We start from the raw sequence: 15,821 nt of genomic DNA on the forward strand, positions 1-15,821 counted from the left end.
GGAGCCTCGAGGGGCCCACGAGGGTGGAGGGCGTGCCCAGGGGGGTGGGCGCCCCCCCTACCTCGTGGCTTCCTCGATGCTTCCCTGGCTTGAACTCCAAGTCTCCTGGATCATGTTCGTTCCAAAAATCACGCTCCCGAAGGTTTCATTCCATTTGGACTCCGTTTGATATCCTTTTTCTTCGAAAGACTGAAATAGGCAAGAAAACAACAATATGGGCTCGGCCTCCGGTTAATAGGTTAGTCCCAAAAGTAACATAAAAGTGTATAATAAAGCCCGTAATCATTCAAAACAGATAATTAAATAGCATGAATGCTTCATAAATTATAGATACGTTGGAGACGTATCAGCCCCGGGTATATCTTTTATCATATAAAGTTTTCAATCTACTTTTATTTGCATCTTTACTTTTCCAATCTATATTATAAAATACCAAACATATATTTATCGTATCATACTATCTCTATCAGATCTCACTTTCGCAAGTGGCCGTGAAGGGATTGACAACCCCTTTATTCCGTTGGTTGCGAGTTCTTTATTTGTTTGTGTAGGTGCGTGGGACTTTTGAGGAGCCTCCTACTGGATTGATACCTTGGTTCTCAAAAACTGAGGGAAATACTTACGCTACTATTGCTGCATCACCCTTTCCTCTTCAAGGAAAACCAACGCAAGCTCAAGATGTAGCATGAAGGATTTCTGGCGCCGTTGCCGGGGAGTCTTTGCTCAAGTCAAGACATACCAAGTACCCATCACAAACGCATCTCCCTCGCGTTTACATTATTTGCCATTTGCCTCTCGTTTTCCTCTCCCCCACTTCACGCTTGCCTTTTTTCGCCCTTCTTCCGTTCGATCTTATGTTTGCTTGTGCCTTCTATTTGCTTGCATCTTTGCTTGCTAAAAATCTATTGATATGGATTCACTTAAAGTGTTCTACTTGGATCATCTTCGATCTTTTTGCGCTCGTGCTGAAACCCCAACTAGCCTAGTTGATGGGAAATCTTTAGATAAGCATGCTCATTTTGTGTGTCACCGTTTGTCTGAAAAGGGGAGACTCTTATGGGATCAAATAAACAGATTGCTATGTTATGCTTGGAATCTTTGTGAAATTTATGATTTTACTTGTTGCTCTAAGAACCCTAAAATCTATGTGAGTTTAATGAAAATGAAATCTTATCTTCTTATGCAAGGGGTGTTTATAGTTACTATGATATCGAACAAATTGAAGAATTTGTTGCTTTTAAGGGTGCTTATGAAGTTGCTTCTTTGATTGAAAAGTGTGATATTACTCTTTACTTAAATATTGCTATGAAAACTATGCTCCTAATGTCTATGTCAAAGAATTTATTGAGAGAATGACCGTTGGTTTGGAAGAGAATAATGATATGCATGAATCTATAGATAATGATGATTCTGATGATTTGATTGAAATATCCCTTGATGAACATGATGCTTGCTATTCTTGTGGCCATGATGCCAATATTTTTGAAGACGAATTTGCTATAATTCATTATGTTAAACATGATATCATTCCTATTGCACCCATACTTGGTAGTTCCTTCAATGAAAAGCATGATTGCAATCATGTTATTATAAATTCTCTTGATGTCAATTGTGCTAATATTATGCAAAACCCTAAGCTTGGAGATGCTAGTTTTGCTATTTCTACTATTTATTGCAATGATCATGATTGGGGTGATTCTTCTTATGATTTTGAAATTTTTTTAAGCCCCATGATGAATATGAGATTGATAATAGTGTTTGAAATATTATTGAAAGTGGGTTTGGAAGAGTGTCAACTTTAGATCCCACATATTTGGAGAATGTTCAATCTTATGGTATTTTTGATAAAAGTGGGTATGGAGAAGTCATGACTTTAGTTAATGTTAATCCCACTATTTTGGAAGAGTGTCAACTTCGCATGCATGTGGATCGTGTTGAAAATATTTTATGTGATAGCTATTTTGTTGAAATTGCTTATGATCCCACATGTAATTATTATGAGAGAGGAAAATATTGTCGTAGAAATTTTTATGTTACTAAATTACCTCTCGTTATGTTGAGATTGCTATTGTTTCTTTCCGCTTCCTTGCATATGCTAGTTTTTGCTTGCTATGATAATTTGTTTTGCTATAAGATGCCTATGCATAGGAAGTATGTTAGACTTAGATGTGTTTGTCACGTGTTTCATGATGCTCTCTTTGTGCTTTAATTCGTGTCTTTCATGTGAGCATCATTAAAATTATCAATGCCTAGCTAGGGGCATTAAACGATAGCGCTAGTTGGGAGGCAACCCAATTTTATTTGTGTTTTTTGTTTTTGTTTATATTTAGTAATAAGTTTTGATTCTATCTTCTATTTAGATGTGTTTTTATGTTTTAATTTGTGTTTGTGCCAAGTAGAACCTATAGGATAACCTATGGTGATAGTTAATTTGATTCTGCTGAAAAACAGAAACTTTGTGTGCACGAAATTAGTTTTGTTAAATCACAGAAATGTGATTTTGCATTGATTATTTTTTTATTTAGATCAATAGAAAAATTTCCCAGGACTTCCTATTTTGGTAGGATTTTTAAATTTCCAAAAGTATTCGTAGGTTACAGATTGCTACAGACTGTTCTGTTTTTGACAGATTCTGTTTTTCGTGTGTTGTTTGCTTATTTTGATGCATCTATGGCTAGTATTAAGTGGTATGAACCATAGAGAACTTGAAATACAGTAGGTTTAACATCAATATAAATAAATAATGAGTTCATTACAGTACCTTATGTGGTGGTTTTGCTTTCTTTCACTAACGGAGCTTATGAGATTTCCTGTTGAGTTTTGTGTTGTGAAGTTTTCAAGTTTGGGTAAAGATTTGATGGACTATGGAATAAGGAGTGGCAAAAGCCTAAGCTTGGGGATTCCAATGGCACCCAAAGATATTCAAGAATAGATAAAAGCCTAATCTTGGGGATGCCCCCGGAAGGCATCCCCTCTTTCGTCTTCGTTCATTGGTAACTTTACTTGGAGCTATATTTTTATTCACCACATGATATGTGTTTTGCTTGGAGCGTGTATGATATTAGTATTTGCTTTTTAGTTTTACACAATCATCCTTGCTGTACACACCTTTTGGGAGAAGCCCACTTGATTGAATTTGTTAGAATACTCTATGTGCTTCACTTATATCTTTTGAGCTAGATAGTTTTTGCTCTAGTGCTTCACTTATATCTTTTAGAGCACGGCGGTGGCTTAATTTTGTAGAAATTGCTAGTCTCTCATGCTTCACTTATATTATTTTGAGAGTCTCTTAGAACAGTATGGTATTTGCTATGGTTATAAAATTGTTCCTAGAATGGTAGGCATCCAAGTTGTGTATAATAAAAACTATCATAGGAAGTGAATTGGATGCTATGATCAACTTGATACTTGATAATTGTTTTGAGATATGGAAGTAGTGATATTAAAGTCATGCTAGTTGGGTGATTATGAATTTAAAGAATGCTTGTGTTGAAGTTGGCAAGTCCCGTAGCATGCACATATGGTGAAAGTTGTGTAACAAATTTATTGCATAGGGTGCTCTTTTGATTGCCTTCCCTTGAGTGGAGGTCGGGGACGCGTGATGGTTAACTCCTACCAACCTCCCCCCTAGGAGCATGCGTAGTAGTACTTTGCTTCGAGGGCTAATAAAACTTTTGCAATAAGTATATGAGTTCTTTTGACTAATGTTGAGTCCATGGATTATACACACTTTTACCTTTCCATCATTGCTAGCCTCTTTGGTACCGTGCATTGCCCTCTCTCACCTTGAGAGTTGGTGCAAACTTCGCCGGTGCATCCAAACCCCGTGATATGATATGCTCTATCACACATAAACCTCCTTATATCTTCCTCAAAACAGCCACCATACCTACCTATTATGGCATTTCCATAGCCATTCCGAGATATATTGCCATGCAACTTTCCACCGTTCCGTTTATCATCATGACACACATCATTATTGTCATATTTCCATTGCATGATCATGTAGTTGACGTCGTATTTGTGGCAAGGCCACTTTGCATAATTTTTCATACATGTCACTCTTGATTCATTGCCCATCCCGGTACACCGCCGGAGGCATTCATATAGAGTCATATCTTGTTCTAGTTTTGAGTTGTAATTCATGTGTTGTAAATCAATAAAAGTGTGATGATCATCATTATTAGAGCATTGTCCCAAAAGAAAAGAAAAAGAAAAAGGAAAAAAAAGAAAGGCCAAAAAAAGAGAAAAAAAGAAAATAAAAAGAAAATAAATAAAAAGGGGGCAATGTTACTATCTCTTTTTCCACACTTGTGCTTCAAAGTAGCACCATGTCCTTCATATAGCGAGTCTCATATATTGTGCTTCAGAGTAGCACCATGTTTTTCATATAACGAGTCTCATATGTTGTCACTTTCATATACTAGTGGGAATTTTTCATTGTAGAACTTGGCTTGTATATTCCTACGACGGGCTTCCTCAAATGCCCTAGGTCTTGTGAGCAAGCAAGTTGGCTGCACACCCACTAGTTTTGTTTTGTTGAGCTTTCATACATTTATAGCTCTAGTGCATCCGTTGCATGGCAATGCCTACTCCTCATGTTGACATCAATTGATGGGCATCTCCATAGCCCGTTGATTATCCTCGTCAATGTGAGACTTTCTCTTTTTTTGTCTTGTCCACACAACCTCCATCATCATATTCTATTCCACCCATAGTGCATTATTCAAGGCTCACGCTCATGTATTGCGTGAGAGTTGAAAAAGGCTGAAGCGCGTTAAAAAGTATGAACCAATTGCTTGGCTGAAACCGGGGTTGTTCTTGATGGGAGTATTTTGTGTGATGAAAATGAAACATAGCCTAACTATATGATTTTGTAGGGATGAACTTTCTTTAGCCATGTTATTTTGAGAAGACATGATTGCTTTGATTAGTATGCTTGAAGTATTACTATTTCTTATGTCAATATGAACTTTTATTTTGAATCATTTGGATCTGAACATTCATGCCACAATAAAGAAAATTACATTGAGAATTATGCTAGGTAGCATTCCACATCAAAAATCCTGTTTTTATCATTTACCTACTCGAGGACGAGCAGGAATTAAGCTTGGGGATGCTTGATACATCTCCAACGTATCTATAATTTTTTATTGTTCCATGCTATTATATTACCCCTTTTGGATCTTTATGGGCTTTATTTTACACATTTATATCATTTTTGGGACTAACCTACTAACCGGAGGCCCAGCCCGTATTGCTGTTTTTTTGCCTATTTCTGTATTTCGAAGAAAAGGAATATCAAACGGAGTCCAAACGGAATGAAACCTTCGGGAGCGTGATTTTTGGAACGAATGTGATCTAGGGGACTTGGAGTGCAAGTCAAGAAACAGCCGAGGCGGCCACGAGGGTGGAGGGCGCGCCCCCTGTCTCGTGGGCCCCTCGGGCGGCCACCGACGTACTTCTTCCTCCTATATATACCCATGTACCCCGAAAACATCCAGGGAGCCAAGAAAAACAATTTCCACCGCCGTAACCTTCTGTATCCGCGAGATCCCATCTTGGAGCCTTCGCCGGCGCTTTGCCGGAGGGGGAATCGACCATGCAGGGCTTCTACATCAACACCATAGCCCCTCCGATGAGTTGTGAGTAGTTTACCACAGACCTTTGGGTCCATAGTTATTAGCTAGATGGTTTCTTCTCTCTTTTTGGATCTCAATACCATGTTCTCCCCCTCTCTTGTGGAGATCTATTCGATGTAACTCTTTTTGCGGTGTGTTTGTCGAGATCCGATGAATTGTGGGTTTATGATCAAGTTTATCTATGAGAAATATTTGAATCTCCTCTGAATTCTTTTATGTATGATTGAGTTATCTTTGCGAGTCTCTTCGAATTATCGGTTTGGTTTGGCCTACTAGATTGATCCTTCTTGCAATGGGAGAAGTGCTTAGCTTTGGGTTCAATCTTGTGGTTTCCTTACCCAGTGACAGCAGGGGCAGCAAGGCACATATTGTATTGTTGCCATCGAGGATAAAAAGATGGGGTTTATATCATATTTCTTGAGTTTATCCCTCTACATCATGTCATCTTTCTTAATGCGTTACTATGTTCTTTATGAACTTAATACTCTAGATGCATGCTAGATAGCGGTTGATGTGTGGAGTAATAGTAGTAGATGCAAGCAGGAGTCGATCTACTTGTCGCAGACGTGATGCCTATATACATGATCATGCCTAGATAATCTCATAATTATTCACTTTTCTATCAATTGCTTGATAGTAATTTGTTCACCCACCGCAATACTTATGCTATCTTGAGAGAAGCCACTAGTGAAACCTATGGCCCCCGGGTCTATATTTTATAATATAAAGTTTTCAATCTACTTTTATTTGCATCTTTACTTTTCCAATCTATATTATAAAATACCAAAAATATATTTATCTTATCATACTATCTCTATCAGATCTCACTTTCGCAAGTGGCTGTGAAGGGATTGACAACCCCTTTATTGCGTTGGCTGCGAGTTCTTTGTTTGTTTGTGTAGGTGCATGGGACTTTTGAGGAGCCTCCTACTGGATTGATACCTTGGTTCTCAAAAACTGAGGGAAATACTTATGCTACTATTGATGCATCACCCTTTCCTCTTCAAGGAAAACCAACGCAAGCTCAAGACATAGCAGGGGCTCCATATTGTAAAACGCGATGAATCCTTCTCTTTGATTTTTTTCTCCCCGAACGTGAATATATGGAGTTGGAGTTGAGGTCGGTGGAGGTCTAGGGGGCCCACAAGGTAGGGTGGCGTGCTCCCCACCCTTATTGCCAGGGTGTGGCCCCCCTTCACTTGATTCTTTTGCCAATATTTTTTATTAATTCCAGAAATAAGCTCCGTGAAGTTTCAGGTCATTCCGGGAACTTTTTATTCTGCACAAAAATAACACCATGACAATTCTGCTGAAAACAATGTCAGTATGGGTCAGTTCCATTCAAGTCATGCAAGTTAGAGTCCAAAAAAAGGGCAAAAGAGTTTGAAAAAGTAGATACGACAGAGACGTATCAACTCCCCCAAGCTTAACCCATTGCAGCCACGTAAAACTTGCAACAAACAAAGTAGAGGACGTCTAACTTGTTTTTGCGGGGCATGTTGTGACGTGATATGGTCAAGACATGATGTGATATAATGATTGTTGTATGAGATGATCATGTTTTGTAAAAGTTATCGGCAACTGGTAGGAGCCATATGGTTGTCACTTTATTGTATGAAACACAAGCGCTATGTAATGGTTGGCGAGACGACCACGACGCTACGATGGAGATCAAGGTGTCAAGCTGGCGACGATGGAGATCGTGACGTTGCTTCGATGATGGAGATCAAAAGCACAAGATGATGATGGCCATATCATGTCACGTATTTTGATTGCATGCGATGTTTATCTTTTATGCATCTTATTTTGCTTAGTACGGCGGTAGCATTATAAGATGATGCCTCACTAAAATTTCAAGGTATAAGTGTTCTCCCCGAGTATGCACCGTTGCGAAAGTTCTTCGTGCTGAGACACCGCGTGATGATTGGGTGTGATAGGCTATACGTTCAAATACAATGGGTGCAAGCTAGATTTGCATGCGCGGAATACTCGGGTTAAACTTGACGAGCCTAGCATATACAGATATGGCCTCGAAACACTGGAGACCGAAAGGTCGAACGTGAATCATATAGCAGATATGATCAACATAGTGATGTTCACCATTGAAGACTACTCCATCTCATGTGATGATCGGACATGGTTTAGTTGATTTGGATCACGCATCATTTAGATGACTAGAGGGATGTCTATCTAAGTGGGAGTTCTTAAGTAATATGATTAATTGAACTTAATTTATCATGAACTTAGTCCTGATAGTTTTTGCATATCTATGTTGTAGATCAATGGCCCATGCTACCGTTCCTTTGAATTTTAATGCGTTCCTAGAGAAAGCTAAGTTGAAAGATGATGGCAGCAACTACACGGATGAGGTCCGTAACTTGAGGATTATCCTCATTGCTACACAGAAGAATTATGTCCTTGATGCACTGCTAGGTGTACCACCTGCCCCGGCAACTGCAGACATTGTGAATGCCTGGCAGTCGCGTGTTGATGACTACTCGTTAGTTTAGTGTGCCATGCTTTACGGCTTAGAATCGGGACTTCAAAGACGTTTTGAACGTCATGGACCATATGAGATGTTCCAGGAGTTGAAGTTAATATTTCAAGCAAATGCCCGAGTTGAGAGATATGAAGTCTCCAACAAGTTCTATAGCTGCAGGATGGAGGAGAACAGTTTTGTTAGTGAGCACATATTCAGAATGTCTGGGTACCATAATCACTTGACTCAGCTGGGGGTTAGTCTTCCAGATGATAGTGTCACTGACAGAGTTCTTCAAGCACTGCCACCAAGCTACAAAGGCTTCATGATGAACTACAATATGCAAGGGATGGAAAAGACTATTCTCGAGCTCTTCGCGATGCTAAAGGCCGCGGAGGTAAAATCAAAAAGGAGCATCAAGTGTTGATGGTTAACAAGACCATTAGTTTCAAGAAGAAGGGGAACTTCAAAAAGACTAACAAACAAGTTGTCACTCCCGGGAAGAAACCTAAATTTGGACCCAAACCTGAAACTGAGTGCTTCTACTGCAAAGGTACTGGTCACTAGAAGCGGAACTGCCCCAAGTATTTGGCGGATAAGAAGGATGGCAAGGTGAGCAAAGGTATATTTGATATACATGTTATTGATGTGTACCTTACTAATTCTCGTAGTAGTGCCTGGGTATTTGATACCGGTTCGGTTGTTCATATTTGTAACTTGAAGCATGGACTACAGATTAAACAAAGATTGGCTAAGGACGAGGTGACGATGCACGTCGGAAATGGTTCCAATGTTGATGTGATCATCGTCGGCATGCTACCTCTACATCTACCTTCGGGATTAGTTTTAGACCTGAATAATTGTTATTTGGTGCCAGCGTTGAGCATGAACATTATATCTGGATCGTGTTTAGTGTGGAACGGTTATTCATTTAAATTAGAGAATAAATGGTTGTTCTATTTATATGAGTAATATCTTTTATGGTCATCCCTTGAAGAGTGGTCTATTTCTTTTGAATCGTGATTGTGATGATACACATATTCATAATATTGATGCCAAAAGATGTAAAGTTGATAATGATAGTGCAACTTATTTGTGGCACTGCCGTTTGGGTCATATCGGAGTAAAGAGCATGAAGAAACTCCATAAAGATGGACTTTTGGAATCACTTGATTATGAATCATTTGATACTTGCGAACCATGCCTTATGGGCAAGATGACTAAAACTCCATTCTCCGGAACCATGGAATGAGCTAGTGACATATTGGAAATAATACATACTGATGCTCGTGGTGGGTATCGTTATTTTCTGACCTTCACGGATGATTTGAGCAGATATGGGTATATCTACTTAATGAAACTCAAGTCTGAAACATTTGAAAAGTTCAAAGAATTTCAGAGTGAAGTGGAGAATCATCGTAACAAGAAAATAAAGTTTCTACGATCTGATCGTGGAGGAGAACATTTGAGTTATGAGTTTGGCCTTCATTTAAAACAATGTGGAATAGTTTCACAACTCACGCCACCTAGAACACCACAGCGTAATGGTGTGTCCAAACGTTGTAACCGCACTTTATTGGATATGGTGTGACCTATGATGTCTCTTACCAATTTACCACTATCGTTTTGGGGTTATGCATTAGAGACAACTGCATTCACTTTAAACAAGGAACCGTCAAAATCCGTTGAGACGACACCGTATGAGCTGTGGTTTCGCAACAAACCTAAGTTGTCATTTCTTAAAGTTTGGGGATGTGATGCTTATGTCAAAAGGCTTCAGCCCGATAAGCTCTAACCCAAATAGGAGAAATGTGTCTTCATAGGATACCCTAAGGACACAATTGGGTACACCTTCTACCACAAGTCCGAAGGCAAGATTTTTTTTGCTAAGAACGGAACCTTTCTAGAGAAGGAGTTTCTCTCGAAAGAAGTGAGTGGGAGAAAAGTAGAACTTGATGAGGTAATTGTACCTGCTCTCAATTTGGAAGGTAGCTCATTCCAAAATCAGTTCCCGTGATGCCTAAACCAACTAGAGAGGAAGCTAATTATAAAGATCATGAAACTACAGATCAAGTTGCTACAGAACCTCGTAGGTCTGGCAGATCACGATTCGCACTAGAGTGGTACGGTAATCTTGTTCTGGAAGTCATGTTACTTGACCATGACAAACCTATGAACTATGAAGAAGCTATGATGAGCCCAAATTCCGATAAATGGCTTGAGGCCATGAAACCTGAGATAGGATCCATGTATGAGAACAAAGTGTGGACTTTGGTGGATCTGCCTGATGATCGGCGACCCATAGAGAATAAATGGATCTTCAAGAAGAAGACCGACGCTGATGGTAATGTTACTATCTATAAAGCTCGACTTGTTGCAAAAGGTTTTCGACAAGTTCAAGGAGTTGACTACGATGAGATGTTCTCACCCGTAGCGATGCTTAAGTCTATCCGAATCATGTTAGCATTGTCGCATTTTATGATTATGAAATCTGGCAAATGGATGTCAAAACTGCATTCCTTAATGGATTTCTTAAATAAGAGTTGTATATGATGAACCAGAAGGTTTTGTCGATCCTAAAGGTGCTAACAAAGTGTGCAAGCTCCAGCGATCCATTTATGGACTGATGCAAGCATCTCGGAGTTGGAATATACGCTTTGATGAGGTGATCAAAGCATATGGTTTTATACAGACTTTTGGAGAAGCCTATATTTACAAGAAAGTGAGTGGGAGCTCCATAGCATTTCTAATATTATATGTGGATGACATATTTCTATCTGGAAATGATGTAGAATTTCTGGATAGCATAAAAGGATACTTGAATAAGAGTTTTTCAATGAAAGACCTCGGTGAAGCTGCTTATATATTGGGCATCAAGATCTATAGAGATAGATCAAGATGCTTGATAGGACTTTCACCAAGCTCATACCTTGAGAAAGTTTTGAAGAAGTTAAAAATGGATCAGTCAAAGAAAGGGTTCTTGCCTGTGTTACAAGGTGTGAAGTTGAGTCAGACTCAATGTCTGACCACTGCAGAAGATAGAGAGAAATTGAAAGTCATTCCCTATGCTTCAGCCATAGGTTCTATTATGTATGCTATGTTGTGTACCAGACCTGATGTGTGCCTTGCTATAAGTTTAGCAGGGAGGTGCCAAAGTAATCCAGGAGTGGATCAATGGACAGTGGTCAAGAACATCCTAAAGTACCTGAAAAGGACTAGGGATATGTTTCTCGTTTATGGAGGTGACAAAGAGCTTGTCGTAAATGGTTACATCGACGCTAGCTTTGACACTGATTCGGATGACTCTAAGTCACAATCCGGATACATATTTTTATTGAATGGTGGAGCTGTCAGTTGGTGCAGTTCCAAGCAGAGCGTCGTGGCGGGATCTACGTGTGAAGCGGAGTACATAGTTGCTTCGAAAGCAGCAAATGAAGGAGTCTGGATGAAGGAGTTCAAATCCGATCTAGGTGTAATACCTAGTGCATCGGGTCCAATGAAAATCTTTTGTGACAATACTGGAGCAATTGCCTTGGCGAAGGATCCAGATTTCACAAAAAGATCAAACACATCAAGAGACGCTTCAACTCCATCAGAGATTTGGTCAATGAGGGAGACATAGAGATTAGCAAAATACATACGGATCTGAATGTTGCAGACCCGCTGACTAAGCCTCTTCCACGAGCAAAACATGATCAGCACCAAGACTCCATGGGTGTTAGATTCATTACAATGTAATCTAGATTATTTACTCTAGTGCAAGTGGGGGACTAAAGGAAATATGCCCTAGAAGAAATAATAAAGTTGTTATTTTATATTTCCTTATTCATGATAAATTTTTATTATTCATGCTAGAATTGTATTAACCAGAAACTTGATACATGTGTGAATACATAGACAAAACAACATGTCCCTAGTATGCCTCTACTAGACTAGCTCGTAGATCAAAAGATGGTTAAGTTTCCTAGCCATGGACATGAGTTGTCATTTGATAACGGGATCACATCATTAGTAGAATGATGTGATGGACAAGACCCATCCGTTAGCTTAGCATAATGATCGTTCAGTTTTATTGCTACTGCTTTCTTCGTGTCAATATATATTCCTCCGACTATGAGATTATGCAACTCCCGGACACCGGAGGAATGCCTTGTGTTCTATCAAACGTCACAACGTAACTGGGTGATTATAAAGGTGATGTACAAGTATCTCCGAAGGTGTTTGTTGGGTTGGCATAGATCGAGATTAGGATTTGTCACTCCGAGTATCGGAGATGTATCTCTGGACCCTCTCGGTAATGCACATTATATGAAGCCTTGCAAGCAATGTGACTAATGAGTTAGTTGCGGGATGATGCACTACGGAACGAGTAAAGAGACTTGCCGGTAACGAGATTGAACTAGGTATGAAGATACTGATGATCGAATCTCGGGCAAATAACATACCGATGACAAAGGGAATAGCTATGTTGACATTGCGGTTCGACCGGTAAAGATCTTCGTAGAATATGTGGGAACCAATATGAGCATCCAGGTTCCGCTATTGGTTATTGTCCGGAGAGGTGTCTCGGTCATGTCTACATAGTTCTCGAATCCGAAGGGTCCGCACGCTTAACATTCGATGACAATTGGTATTATATGAGTTATGTGTTTTGGTGACCGAACGGAGTCCCGGATGAGATCACGGACATGACGAGGAGTCTCGAAATGGTAGATAGGTAAAGATTGATATATTGAAAGGTTATATAAGGACATCAGAATGGTTCCGAAGAGGTTTGGGGATTTTTCGGAGCACCGGGAGGTTACCGGAACCCCCCGGGAAAGTTAATGGGCCAAATGGGCCTTAGTGGAGAGGAGAGGGCAGGCCACAGGAGGTGGCACCCCCCTCCCCCCGAAGCCAATCTGAATTAGACAAGGGGTGGGGCGCGCGCCCCCTTTCCTTCTCCCTCTCCACCTCTTTATCCTTTCCCCCTCTCCGTAAGAAGGAAAACAGGGGGGGTGCAAATCCTACTAGGAGTGGAGTCCTAGTAGGACTCCCCCCTCCATGGCGCGCCCCTGGTGGCCAGCCTCCTCCCGCTCCTCCTTTATATACGGGGGCGGGGGGGCACCCCAAAGGCACAACAATGGTCTTAGTCATGTGCGGTGCCCCCTCCACCGTTTACTCCTTCGGTAGTATCATCGTAGTGCTTAGGCGAAGCCCTGCGCGGATCACATCACCAACACCGTCATCACATTTTCGTGCTGACGGAACTCACGACTCCATCGACACTCTATTGGATCAAGAGTTCGAGGGACGTCATCGAGCTGAACGTGTGCAGAACTCGGAGGTGTCGTACGTTCAGTACTTCATCGATTGATTCGAGAAAATGTTCGACTACATCAACCGCGTTAAGTTAATGCTTCCGCTTTCGGTCTACGAGGGTACGTGGACACATTCTCCCCCTCTCGTTGCTATGCATCTCCTAGATAGATCTTGCGTGAGCATAGGATTTTTCTGAAATTGTATGCTACGTTTCCCAACATGATCCCCATCAATACTTCTGAGCGAAAGATGCACACCATCTCTGCTATATTGGGATGTCAAATTGGGACCCTCCCTCATGCATATCTGGGTCTTCCCCTCAGTCTCAACAAGCCAAGAATAAAGGATTACATGCCTTTTCTGAAGAGAGTGGAAAACAGGCTTCTGGCGTGCTCTACCCTGCTATCCACTAGAGATAAATTAACTCCCATTAAATCATTCTTCTCTAGCATGCCCATTTTCTTCGTGTGTTCACTCAAAATTCCTGCTACTATGGTTAACCAACTCAATGTACATGTCAAAAACTGCTTCTAGAGGAAATTTGGTACCCAAGAGAGAGGGGCTAGGTATATTGGATACTAAGACTCATAACAGAGCACTTCTCATGAAGCATGTTCATAATTTTCTTAACAGAGAAGATATACCTTGGGTTAATATCATCTGGGAATCTTACTACTCTAACTCACTTCCTGGAGAGAGACTGGTAGGATCCTTTTGGTGGAAGTCCTTGCTCAAGCTCCTGCCCACCTACAAACATATTTTCACATGCAAAGCTAAGTGAGGTAATGCAACTTTATTGTGGTCTGACAACTGGTGGGACCAACCTTTGGATGCAAAATTCCCAGAACTTCATTCCTATGCAACTACAACTATGTGATTTTGCAATAGGTTATCAGTTCTCTAGAATTGTCAGATCATTTTCACACTCCCATGTCACAGCAGGCTTTTGACCAATACAATCAGCTACTCGAGCATCTACATGAAAGGCCAGCTTCTAATGCTTCAGATGAATGGATTATGCCAGGATCAACCAAAGGATACTCATCCATTATAATGTACAAACACTTGAGAGGACCTAGCACTGTCCATCCCCTCTTTCAACACACCTGGAAAAACATCCTGCAGATTGAGGCACAAAATCTTCCTATGGCTACTTCTCCATGACAGGATCAACACAAGTAACCTTCTCAACAGAAAGACCATGCATCTGCACAGTTATAATTGTGCTCTATGTTCAGATAACACTGAGGAAACTCTCCTCCTTCTCTTCCGGAACTGCCCTTTTGCTCTCCAGTGTTGGGATAGCATCATCCCATTAAAGCACAGAGGTATTTCAATATTTGATGACTTCCAGTTGACCATAATACAACTTCCACAAGATACGGCATTGGACATTATAACTATGGGATGTTCGGGTATTTGGTCCATAAGGAATGACAAGATCTTCATATCAGTTGTACCACACATTCAGGGGTGGAAATTTTATCTTCAAGAAGGACTGTGGGCTGCTCAGATAAAAGCAAATCACTCCAAAGCAGAAAAGATTCGTAGTTGGGTTGATCAGAACATTTAATTAGTTTTTTCAATGTTCTATAAAACTGGCATAGGTTGATTCCTTTTGTTGTAAGAACGGATTGTACATATTTTACTTTGAATGAAAATACCTTAAAACTATTGTTCTACGGTTTCACGGTAAAGAAAACTTGTGCCTGGTCAGCACACTTGGTTCTACACACCCGTGGCATGTAAAATGTAGCCACACCACCATTAACCTAGTAAAAGTGGGGTGGATTGAAAGTGGCACGCCACTAATTAAGATTGTGTATACGCATTTCTACACTAGTATACAACTGTAATTTGTTCACCGCACCTGTGCAACGTTATTTTTGAAGAAATGCCACTAGTGAAGTTATGGATCCCTATCGATTATTCTTCATAATCACAACCCCGATCCTTTTTGCTAATGTTATTTACAATCTAAACTGGTTTACTTTTGGTTCTACAATCCAATTCCAAACATACAATACGTTTATCCTTGCAATCAACAAAACTAGTGAGATTGGCAACCTCACTAGACAAGTTGGGTACCATGGAGGCATTGCCCGGTAGTCATCCTCGTGCGGCACCGACCAACAACCAAATCCCCGACGCTCGAGCTCGAGCAGAGGTCGGGCCGATCCGGCAGCATGTACGACGACGCCAAGTTGGTCCATGGCAGCTCCAGGTGACCTCCGCCGGATGGTGCGCCCACCACATGCTTATTGCAACGCCATCAGGCCCCGCCCAAGCATGAGGCGCCATCTCTGCACTATCCGCCTTCGCGGCGTCCAATCGCTGCCCACCCATCGCCCAATGCTACGGGAACGATGCCCCGCAGGCGCCGTCAGCCGTGCGGACGA

Source organism: Triticum dicoccoides, chromosome 7B (assembly GCF_002162155.2).
Source record: "Triticum dicoccoides isolate Atlit2015 ecotype Zavitan chromosome 7B, WEW_v2.0, whole genome shotgun sequence".
In the NCBI taxonomy this organism is placed as follows: Eukaryota; Viridiplantae; Streptophyta; class Magnoliopsida; order Poales; family Poaceae; genus Triticum; species Triticum dicoccoides.